At 33.0% G+C, this 11,534-nt stretch overlaps 1 pseudogene; it reads left to right on the top strand.

The window, feature by feature from the left end:
• The first annotated feature begins 563 nt into the window (after positions 1-563).
• Positions 564-11,274, top strand: LOC143572548 (uncharacterized; annotated as a pseudogene).
• Positions 11,275-11,534: the final 260 nt, after the last annotated feature.

Below are 11,534 nucleotides of genomic sequence, written 5' to 3'. Positions count from 1 at the left end.
ATGATATATTCAATATAGTGAATCTTTGTCTTTGACTATTGTTCTTACTGAATATCTATTATTATTTCATTCCTTCACTTCCATCCATTGAATATCTTGATTCCGCTGGGATATTCAATAGGCCTTCGGGTTTATTAGATCTGTGTGTTCTTGTCAACCTATTAAGGTTTGCACCAGGTCCGGTCCTGACATAAGTCTTTGTATGGACTTAAACAAGCTCCAAGGGCTTGGTTCAATCGTCTTTCAGGAGCCTTGTTACAACTTGGGTTTCAAGGATCTTAAACGGATCCATCATTGTTTATTTACTCCCATCATGGTTCCTTGATGTATATGCTCGTTTTTGTGGATGACATCATCCTAACCGGCAACAATCCCCGACTCATTAACCATACCATTCAACGGTTAAGCACCACATTTGCAATCAAGACATGGGTCGGCTTTCATACTTTCTGGGTATTGAAGTGGTATCCAAAGGTAATGATTTGCTTCTCTCTCAACAAAAATACATTTATGACACTATTCACAAGGCAGGTCTCTCTCAATCTAAACCAGTTGAGTCTCCTATGGCCACCAACTCAAACTTGGCTCTTGGTGATAGTCCCGAGTTTGATAATCCAGTTAAATTTAGACAAACAGTCGGAGCCCTACAATACTTAACTCTTTCCAGACCTGACATTCCCTTTCCGGTCAACAAAGTTTGTTAGTTTATGCATTCCCCAATAGAAAATCATTGGTCCGCGGTCAAAAGAATTCTTCAGTATTTACAGGGCACATCTCATTTTGGCTTGCTGATTAAACAAAACTCAGCTTCTGTTATCCATGCATACCCAGATGCTCACAAACGGTCTCTCACAGCCTTTTCTGATGCAGGCTGTGCTGGCTCTCTCGATGACCGTAGATCCACCGGGGGATATGCCATCTATCTTGGTTCTAATCTCATATCATGGCGTGCTCGTAAACAACGTACAGTCTCTCAGTCCTCAACAGAGGCTGAATATAAAGCCTTAGCAGACACCGTTGTTGAGTTAACATGGCTTGAGGCGCTTCTAAAGGAACTTCACGTTTCCATGACATCAGCTTCTATCTTATGGTGTGACAACTTGGGGACCACCTACCTTTTAGCTAATCCAGTATTTCATGCTCGCACAAAACACGTGGAGATTGATTTTCATTTTGTCAGCGCGAAAGTCACTCAAAGAAAGCTTTTTGTTCAATTTATTAAGACAAATGATCAGATTTCAGATGTATTTACAAAACCTCTAACCTCACAACGGTTCCTACTTCTTAGATCCAAGCTACAGGTCACTCCCCGGCCTTAGCTTGAGGGGGAATATTAAACTGTGATTTATGTGTTATATATGTTAATGATTGTAATTAGGCTAGATGATAGTTTACCATAATTAGTTGTATGTGCTCTATATCTCTATATATTAAGAGTCTTCTATTGTACACAATAATCATCAATACACAATATACAATTTTCATACCAAGATTATTTCATTCAAACTCTTTCTTTTCAAGCTAATTGTTGCCAGCCTGCAAAACGCGTTTACAGTATTGGTGTTATTAACAAATATGTTTTTATATGACTGCAGTAACTATATTACCAAACAAAAGTTACCATGTTGAGTGTCATTCAGAAGAAGAAGCGGCCTCTTGCTTTGCTCTTCTTTGCTCGGGAGGCAGGTCGTCTCTCTGTCTTACATACCTTTTACTCTGATGTTTTGATTGCTTTTCCGGCTTCGGTTGATAAGTCAGATACTAGCAATGAATCATCTCCCCATTCACACACCTGTCATCTATAACATTATAAACAAATAATCAATATATCAAACTAAAATCAAATATCATGTTCAGTTTCCTAGAAATAAAATAACCTCCATAGTCTTTCTTTGTTGAACAATGCCGCATGCATATTCTTGGTCATCTAATGCTACATTGATGCCTTGCTATTAATATTATATTTTCGGATCTACTCATTGCTTTGTTTTTAATTTGTTTGGTCGTTGAACACGATTCATACTTGACGTCTGAAGTGGGTGTCAAAGTGATGTAGTTTTGAGTATGAACAACGCTTCTAAAGCAGAGGTCAGATTATTATGGACTGCTGGATAAAATCGACATGAACAAAAAGATCAAGGTTCAAATGTGGTTTAAAGTTTAAACATCATGGATACAGGTACAATCAATGTTTTAAAACCCGGTTTTTTACTCGTATCGGATTGGGTTAAAAATGGTATAACCGGTTGAACCGGGTTATACCGAGAGGTTCAACCGGTTGAATAGTTTACCTTATAATTTCCTATAAATACAACTTTAACTCTAAAAATAATCCAAAAGTAAATTATTTCATAACAAAAAATAATCCAAAAGTTAATCCATATTAAAAAAAAATACAAAAGCACTCAATTTTAAAGAAACAGTCCTAAAGTTTACACGTTTGAAAATTAATTGTTAGGTTAAAAGTAATTTTGATAAAATATAGGCCGCAAATATCAAAAAAATTTTGGACATAAAACCGGTTTGCCGGTAAAAACCGGTATTTTAGAAAAAACCGCCGGTACGATGTTCTAGCAAACCGGCCAAAAATACAGAGCTCAAAATACCGGTCTACTGTGCGAAATCCGATTTAACCGGTTCAACCGGCTGGTTTGAACCGGTTTTTAACACTGGGTACCATTTTAAAGAATTTAAACAAAACTACTTAATAGTAGCATAGTAAATTGAATGAGAAGGGGAGGAGGTCCGAATAATCAGTATGAAGACTATTTTGGTCAAAATGGGTTCTTTTAACTTTTTGAAGGTCAAAGTTGACAAGATAATCAAAGGGATATGAAAATGTTTTATAGCAACATAGTAAAGTGAATGAGAAGTGGGGGGGGGTCGTATAATCAGTATGAAGACTATTTTGGTCAAACTGGATTTCTTTTGACTTTTGAAGGTCAACGTTGACAAGATAATCAAAAGGATATGAAAATGTATTAGCTAGGAAAACGGGTATGAATGCATGATAATGTGCCATTCGATATTCCAATTGGTTTGATGAGAACCAGGTAAGATTGGTGGTTAAGCTCAAATTGATGTACTTCGTTTCTAGTATTTGTATGTCCATATTTGTTTTGGACTATAACAAAGACCCTGTTGATCACGTAAAAATTATAAGTGTTCATGGTTCGGTTTGAAGCCTTAAAACCGGTCTAGGTTTCATAGTTGGTTTTTTTTTTCTTTAACTTTCGGTTTCAATTTTTAACAATTCAGTTTCAAAGGTTTTACGGATGTGTTTTTAATGCGATTTGTTCGACTTCGGTTTAACCGAGTTAGTCAATTATAATTTGAATTACATTAATTATTTTGTATATTAGCTCTTTAGCCTAATCTTTTTTAAAGTCCATGTATTATGTATAAATCCATATCCATAATCCATATTAGATCCATATCAAATACTAAATCCCATCAATCATCACTCATCGACGTGACGATGCCATAATATATATCCTAGCACCGCTACCAAAATCCATCATCATCGTGCTTCTTTAATCAATTGATGCTGCATGTTGTGTGTCTTCTTGCTTGTGGTATGTGATTTTATACTTAATAGTTTGATTATACTTTGACTTTTGTTTGAATATTTTGTTGTTTTGACTATCTGGAACACAAACAGAAATGTTGTTTGGATGAATTCGATTAATACGATTTAAATAGATTTCTTTGGGTTTAACCGAAAAGCGATCCGAATTGCATTCAATTTGATTATCCCCTTTCCAAATTTGGTTAGGTTCCGTTTTCGATTAGTGGTAAAAGAAACTCATAACCTAACAAATCAAACTAAACAAATCAAAATCGTCAACCGAACCAATAAACGCCCCCACATAAAACCATATAAAATAGGGGGGCAAAAATACCACACAACGTAACCATGGCTATTATATGCCATCATCATTAATCTAAATAAAATTAATGCAATTATATGGTCAACCTCGCAAATATTTCACTTCTACATTTCATAATCCCAAATAAAAACAAAAGCATCATTTAAATGAGAATGCTGGTCAACCTTTGACCTGTTGTCCTAAACCAAAGTTACGTGAAGTTTAAAACATCTTGATTGTTCGTTTGCAAGCTGACCGCGTACACACCGGAGTTCCTGCAGGATTGTAGATGCACTTTATAGTTAGTTCCTCATATAATCAGTAAGTAATTTACATATGAAAAGCTTGTAGCTTTTTTTATGTTTGGTAGGGAGCTTTTAGAAGTTTTTAAGGGTTTCAAGCTTCAAGCTTATAAGAAAAAGCTCATACTAGATTAAAAGCCTTGTTTGGTTGAAAGAGCTTGAAGCTTTTAAGTCATGAGAAAAAGCTTAAAGCTTGAAGCTTCTACTAGTAGCGTTTAGAAAAAGCTACAGACTTTTAGTATTTTAATTACTTAAATAACTTTCCAAAATAAGTACATTTAATATTATTTTTTTTAGTTATGCCCATTTAGTCATTTTATACATTTTATTAAAAGCTCCGGCTACTCTGTCAAACATCTAAATATATCTAAAAAGCTACAGCTACCAGCTTCAAGCCATCACTTTCCAGCTATAGCTACCAGCTAGTTTTGCCAAACATACTCTTAATAAAAAGTTTGGTACTTGAACTTTCAACAACTTTTGTTAATTTATATAATAGTTACGCATTTAACCCTTATTCAAAGCCAACCACCCCCCATGATTTTTTAAGAGGCCATAATTTTTTTCACACATTAATATTTTTTTTTTAAATTACATCATAAAAACGAACATTTTATTCTTTTTAATTTGAGTATACTTCTTTAACTTTAAAAAATTAACATATTTCGTGATTACCGGTTAAGATAGACAACAAATCGAGTCAGGCGAGCTCGGGTAATATGTAAGACCAAATCAGGGTCGGAATGAGTCGATACAAAAGGGGTTCATTTAGTTCAGTTACGTCGGTATGGCTTTGAGTCAAAAGAGGTCAAGTCAAACATGCTTCAAATTAGAACAATGTCGGGTCGGAACGGGATTCAAATCAAAACAGGTTGGTTTAAAAATTATCTATTTGAAATTACTATATATTTCAACTTTGCTTCTTAATTTTCATCACCGGTTACACACGTACTTCCTTTGCACGAATTGCACGTCTACATTTGGGTTACATGTGCATTGTCATCAGATGAATCATGTACCGATACTAATTATGCGGTTGATGTAAGGTTGCACTCCCACTCCGCCGCACCGCACGGGCATCCAGCTAGTTTTATTAAAAGTTCCAGCCTATTCTAACAAATACCTAAATATATCTAAAAAAACTACAACTAACAGCTACCAGTTAACAGCCACCAACTTACAGCTAACAATCACCAGCTACTTTGCCAAACATACCCTTAGTAGAAGCTTCAATTTTTTTCTTCAAACCTAAAAGCTTGAAGTTACTTCAACCAAACAAAACTTTTAGATTAAATTAAAATTTTGTCCTTTATATATTACTAGATTTTATCCCCGTATTACGGGGTTGTTTTACATTATTCATTTTTAATATTTATATATGTATATTTGGATTTTAATTTTATTTATTGTAAGAAAATTAATAATTAATATACTTGAGGTTTGATGATGAAATTGTTTCACAAATAAATGATATGTTATAATTCGGTTTAAAAGCTATCTGGGTTTGGTGATACCCATTACCCGTTTATTTTCTTTATTATAAAATTGTTTCTTAATTATAAATAATATCTTATTTTAAATAAAATAGGATGTTAATTTTTAGTATATCCCTATTTTATAAGATTTTCATATCAACTATTTGATTAGATTAGTTTTTAATATAATGAGATGTTATAACCCGTTTAAGAGCTATCTGGGTTTGGTGAGACCTTAACCCGTGAATTCGGGTCAAATACTTGAGAAGCTTCATCTACAAATAAAGCAATCTGATGGCTTGAGAGAATGGTTGTTTTACATATTTCGTTTTTTAATATTTAGTTTTTGGATTTTAATTTTCTTTATTGTAAGAAAGTTAATAATATACTTAGGATTTGATGATGAAAGGGTTTCATAAATAAATGACATGTTATAACCCGTTTAAAAGCTATCTGAATTTGGTGACCCATGACTCACTTATGTTTTTTACTATAAAATTGTTTATTGATTATAAATACAGTAGAAACTCTATAAAATAATACACTTGGGACCACCAAAATTTATTAATTAAAAGAGTTATTAATTAATCGATAAATTAATAATTATTAATTTATATATTAATTAATATTTTATTAATTTATAGTAGAATGTTCTGACTCACCCAGAAGAAAATGTAGTTGCACAGTTGTTGACTGTTGAAGAAATTATTGAAAGCGTTATTGGAATTAATAAAGATGATATCGATGAAGAAGATGATGAAAGTTCTACAATGGAGCCCCCTTCGCGAAACGAAGCTATTAAAACGGCAATCACATTAAACAATTTCTTGTTGAGCTATAAGAAAACACCACCAGAAGTTCTTACCATGCTAAGGAAAATTAGAGACGAGATTCAAGGGGAAATTGATTTTAACAAAAAACAAAAGACAATTGAGTCATTTTTCAAGAAACATTCATAAATCATTCATGTAATATGCTATATATAAGGAATTATTAATTTATATTTTATATGGATCTAAAGAAATTATCAAAAATGTATTATCTTATAATTTTAGCGAATTATTAATTTAGCACCCTATCCCCGAGTTGGGACCGGCAAAAAATATTATTTTAGAGAGTTTATTAAATAATCGAGTATTAATTTATCGAGTTTCTACTGTAGATATTAAATTTTAGTATATCCTTATTTTATAGGATTTCCATATCAAATAATTTGTTAGATTAATCTTTAATTTAATGAGATGTTATAACCAGTTTAAGAGCTATCTGGTGTTGGTAAGACCCTTACCCATGAATTTAGGTTAAATCAATGAGAGACCTTTATTTAAAAATAAAACAATCTGGTGGCTTCCATAAAAGGAGGGAGCGACCATATCGCGACACGTATGATTTTAAGGGTTTTGTTTATATATAATAATTATTATACATCCAAATTGTGAAATGTTTTAAGCGAGAAATTACATTAAGCGTCCTTTGATTGTATGGTACAAAATCAAAAGTTGTATACGGCGTGCGTGATTGTTAATAATAAATAGCGGATTGGGAGAAGATGGTCAATGTTGAAGGGCAATGGCTACCTTTACTTGACTGACTGACTGAACGAACATACACACAGATAGAGAGAGAGAGAGTCAAGAGTGAGATGGCGATGATTGTTCAAGTTCCAGTTTCGCTCATTAATCCATCTCGTGAATCCATCCTCCACCTACCACCGCCAATTCATAATCATAATAATAATAATAATAATTCCACTACTTTTGTAATCAGAAGAAATAATAATAATAATCTTCATTCAATCAGAAGCAGTTTTACTACAATCACTTGCTGCTCTTCTTCTAATTCTAATCCTACAAACCACCAGGTATTTCCCTCTTCAAACTTAATTAACCCTAACCAAACCCCTACCCCTACCTCATATTATTAGCAGAGTGTTGTTGATGTACAAGAGAAAAGCGTGTCAGTGATTCTTCTTGCTGGAGGAATGGGAAAAAGAATGGGTGTATGTTATGCCTCTCTCTCGTTTTCTTATCCTAATTCATTCATTCAAACTTAATAATAATAATAAAAGATATGTTTGTTTGTGAATATGCTAGCATGCCAAAGCAGTATCTTCCTAACCCATTGCTTTGTATAGGTGGTAACTAACAATTAACAATTAACAATTCACATTCAACAAACAAGTAAATCAATGTTTGTATGTCTGACTTGAGCTGCTGAGTCATTGCAGTTTCTACACTTTTTCACGGATGCCCGAGGTTAAGGAAATTGTTCTAGTTTGTGATCTGTCTTACCGCAACATTTTTCAAGGTCTATTCTAATATATTTTTCATTCACTTTTATAACACTACTAGACATACATACACACATCTATTCATTCATTTAAAAACCTTCCTTGCTTCATCAGATGCCAGACACAACATCAATGTGGACCTCAAATTCGCATTGCCTGGTAAAGAAAGACAACATTCCGTCTACAGTGGACTTGAGGTTCATCTTACTTTTCAATACTAATATTATATACTCTTCTCTTCTTATTCATAATAATTATTATTATTTATCAACAGGCAATTGATTTGGCTTCTCAACTTGTATGCATCCATGATTCTGCAAGACCTTTGGTCACATCCAGCGATGTACAAAAGGTCCGTTACCTTTCTTACCTTTTACTTTCACTTGACAACTATTTTCATCTCAACTTTTGGCTGTCATTGCAGGTTTTGAATGATGGGTTGCGAGTTGGAGCATCCGTACTTGGTGTTCCTCCTAAAGCTACTATCAAAGAGGTAGTTCAAAAATGTTCTTATATTTGGTATTGCATTTTTCAAATTGTACAAATAAAAAGAATGTAACAATTTTAATAGACGTTTGGTGCTTCTTACTTCTTATTCATTTCAACCCCTTTTCTTTCTTATAATCAATCGTTTTATTTATCTACCTCAAATTGCATCTCAGGGAAATAGTGAATCATTCGTGGTCAAGACTTTGGACAGGAAAACACTTTGGGAAATGCAAACTCCACAGGTGCGTACGTAGAAACCATTTCCCAGAATCTTGAACTTGTTTTCTGTCAATTATAGATGACTTCCCACAATATTGATCTTCATTTGCCTTCTCTCTTAGCCGTTTAATCACAATATTCTTATATGGCTGTTGTCATCAGGTGATGCCTGCATACATATATGAAATTACATTTCTTTAATGGAATGTAAGTTTCAGGGGTTACTTAAACTTAAATGTGAAGATTTTACCCCAAAATCAATCGAAATATCAACCGACAACCACAACCTTCTCTGAAATTAACCCATAAAACCATGTGAACCGGTCTTAATTTAAGCGTTACCCTACAATGTTAATAGAAAAAGAACATTGGATTACAAAGAAAACGCAGGCTGAGATCGGTAAGTTTAAATACTTGAGGGGTGTGGATGCCATAATTGAAACTTATATGAATAGATCAACCATAATAACTTTATGAGCAAAAATGGTTGCTGGTTTAGGACTGCGGTTTTCAGCTCCGGTCTGTCTGGAAAGGTTAACTGGATTAAAATATAAATCAAATAGATTAACAGAGAATTATAAATAAAGATAGCACTGAAAGAACTTCATAGTATTAAAATGCAAACCTCTACTGATTTAAACTAATAGCTTTAAGAGACCATTTTGCATATTTTGATTCTGCAATATAAATTGTTTAATTAGTGATCAAATAAACCAAGAAATATACGTACCAGAGACACACCCTACCCTGTTTGACTAACGATTAGCTGGAAAAGACATTCTTGAACATATGGAGAAATAGGTATTTTAGGAAGTTGCAGTACCTCCGCCATTACCTACATGAAAATAGTCTCAATTTAATTAACCGATTCAAATATCAATGTTGATTCTTGGTTTCTGTATATGACCAAACTTGATTAAAATAAATGTTACCTTGTCAACAAGACCATGAATGACTAAACTTGCCTTCTTGTCTTTTGGAGTTTTCTGTAAATATATAAAATCATTAACACCCACAAGCTAATTTTCACCAACAATATTAATTAAGAAAACAAACATGACACTAAGTGATGTTAACATGAAATGCCTGAAGGTTGACTATTACCATCTTTCCTCCAATGCGAATGGACTTTAAACAAAATTATTTATTTTTTTTCAGATAATTTTTAAATTTATAAATTCAAAAATTAATTTATAAATTTAAAAGAAGGTTGCATGCAGGAGTTTATATGCAAACTGCATAAAACTTGAATATTAATTTATAAATTATTATAATAATTTTGCTAAAGATCTTTTTTAGCCATCATCCTCTTCTCTTTTGAATTATTGGCTCCACTGTTATAAAAGATCAGAATTAATGCCATCATCCTATTTTCTTTTGAATTATTGGCTCCATCGTTATAGAACATTAGAATTAATCCTTCAGCTTCATGTTTGCTGGTCAACCAGATTTGAACAGCAACACTGCTTTTGAATCCAAGTAGAAGGGTTTGTCTCATGAGTCACCTGCACAAACAAACCCCAACTTTCATGTCAATTTCAGATTACTGCAAGCTTTCCCTTTTCACTTGCAGATTACCGTTTGACCCTTTGTAGACATAGGTAAGACACGTGGCTTATTATTTTCATTTCAAAGATCTAATGTAAGTTTGTGTAAGATTTAAAAAATAGCAAATCACCATCCTGTTTATAATTACAGAGGCTCCATACCAATACAAAGTTAGATTTTCGATGTGTAGAATAAACACTACGGTCTCTCAAAACAATAGGAAAATAGATATGCATAAACTAATGATGCATTATGGCTTCAAATTCGACTCAGAATGAACAATACGATCTTTCAAAACAATAGGAAAGTAGATATATTATATAAGTAATATATAGATGTATATAGATAGAGGTCCGTTCAATATAGAGCCATATGCCTATTGCTTTAACTGTGATAATAAAGGTGGCTATGTAACTGCATAACCACTTTTCTTTCTCTCTTCCACTATAGTTTTAAAGCACTATGTACAAATTATGCGGTTTATAGAAACTGTGTTTGATTTTGTGTTTTTTTCTTTACAGGTCATCAAGCCTGAGTTGCTGAAGAAAGGTTTTGAGCTTGTAAATAGGTACCACATTCATTTTATTTCATATAACTATAATTAAATGTGGAAAATTTTGCCCACTTGTTGATGGATTGATTCTCTTAACGGGTCAAATGGGAAACACAAAACTGTTAAAAGAAAACGGGTCAAAGTCGCTCTGAAAATGTATCTATTCAGATAATTAGATTATTGTTGCGACTTCCATATAACATTTGAAACAATAACTTTGGGTACACGACAGAGAAGGACTCGAAGTGACGGATGATATGTCAATTGTTGAGCACCTCAAACATCCTGTATACATCACTCATGGATCTTATACTAACATAAAGTTACATGATTACAAATTAGATAATTTTATTATATGAATATGTAATATGCATCTATAAATTTGTATTATGGCTGCAGGTTACAACTCCAGATGATTTGTTACTTGCTGAAAGGATATTAAATACCGACTCATTTGTGCCAGCTTAATTAGTTTATTCATTTCTTTGACACTGTAAATATGCCATATTAGGTTATATGGCAGTTTACAAGATACTTGAAGAGGATTAACAATCATAAAGTGCTTGTAATGAGCTGTTCTTCTTATGTTTTTTGTTTTTTTTTTGGCAGTTTTGAATCTTTAACAAGGATTAAAGTAAATTACAAAAACATCCCTGGACCTTTTGTTAAGAGGCATTTTGTGGATATTTGGTGGTGAATAAATAAGACTTGTACGCGACCTTACATCTTGTATGCGACCTAATTCTCTTCTAATTTCTAAGTTTTGACTTTAAAAAATATAATCAATCG

Source organism: Bidens hawaiensis, unplaced genomic scaffold, assembly GCF_021521415.1.
Source record: "Bidens hawaiensis isolate Kalapana, Puna unplaced genomic scaffold, B.hawaiensis_p1.1 tig00025965_1, whole genome shotgun sequence".
Lineage (NCBI taxonomy): Eukaryota > Viridiplantae > Streptophyta > Magnoliopsida > Asterales > Asteraceae > Bidens > Bidens hawaiensis.
Note: the sequence above shows the minus strand (reverse complement) of the source record. Positions and strands in the feature narration are given on the sequence as shown.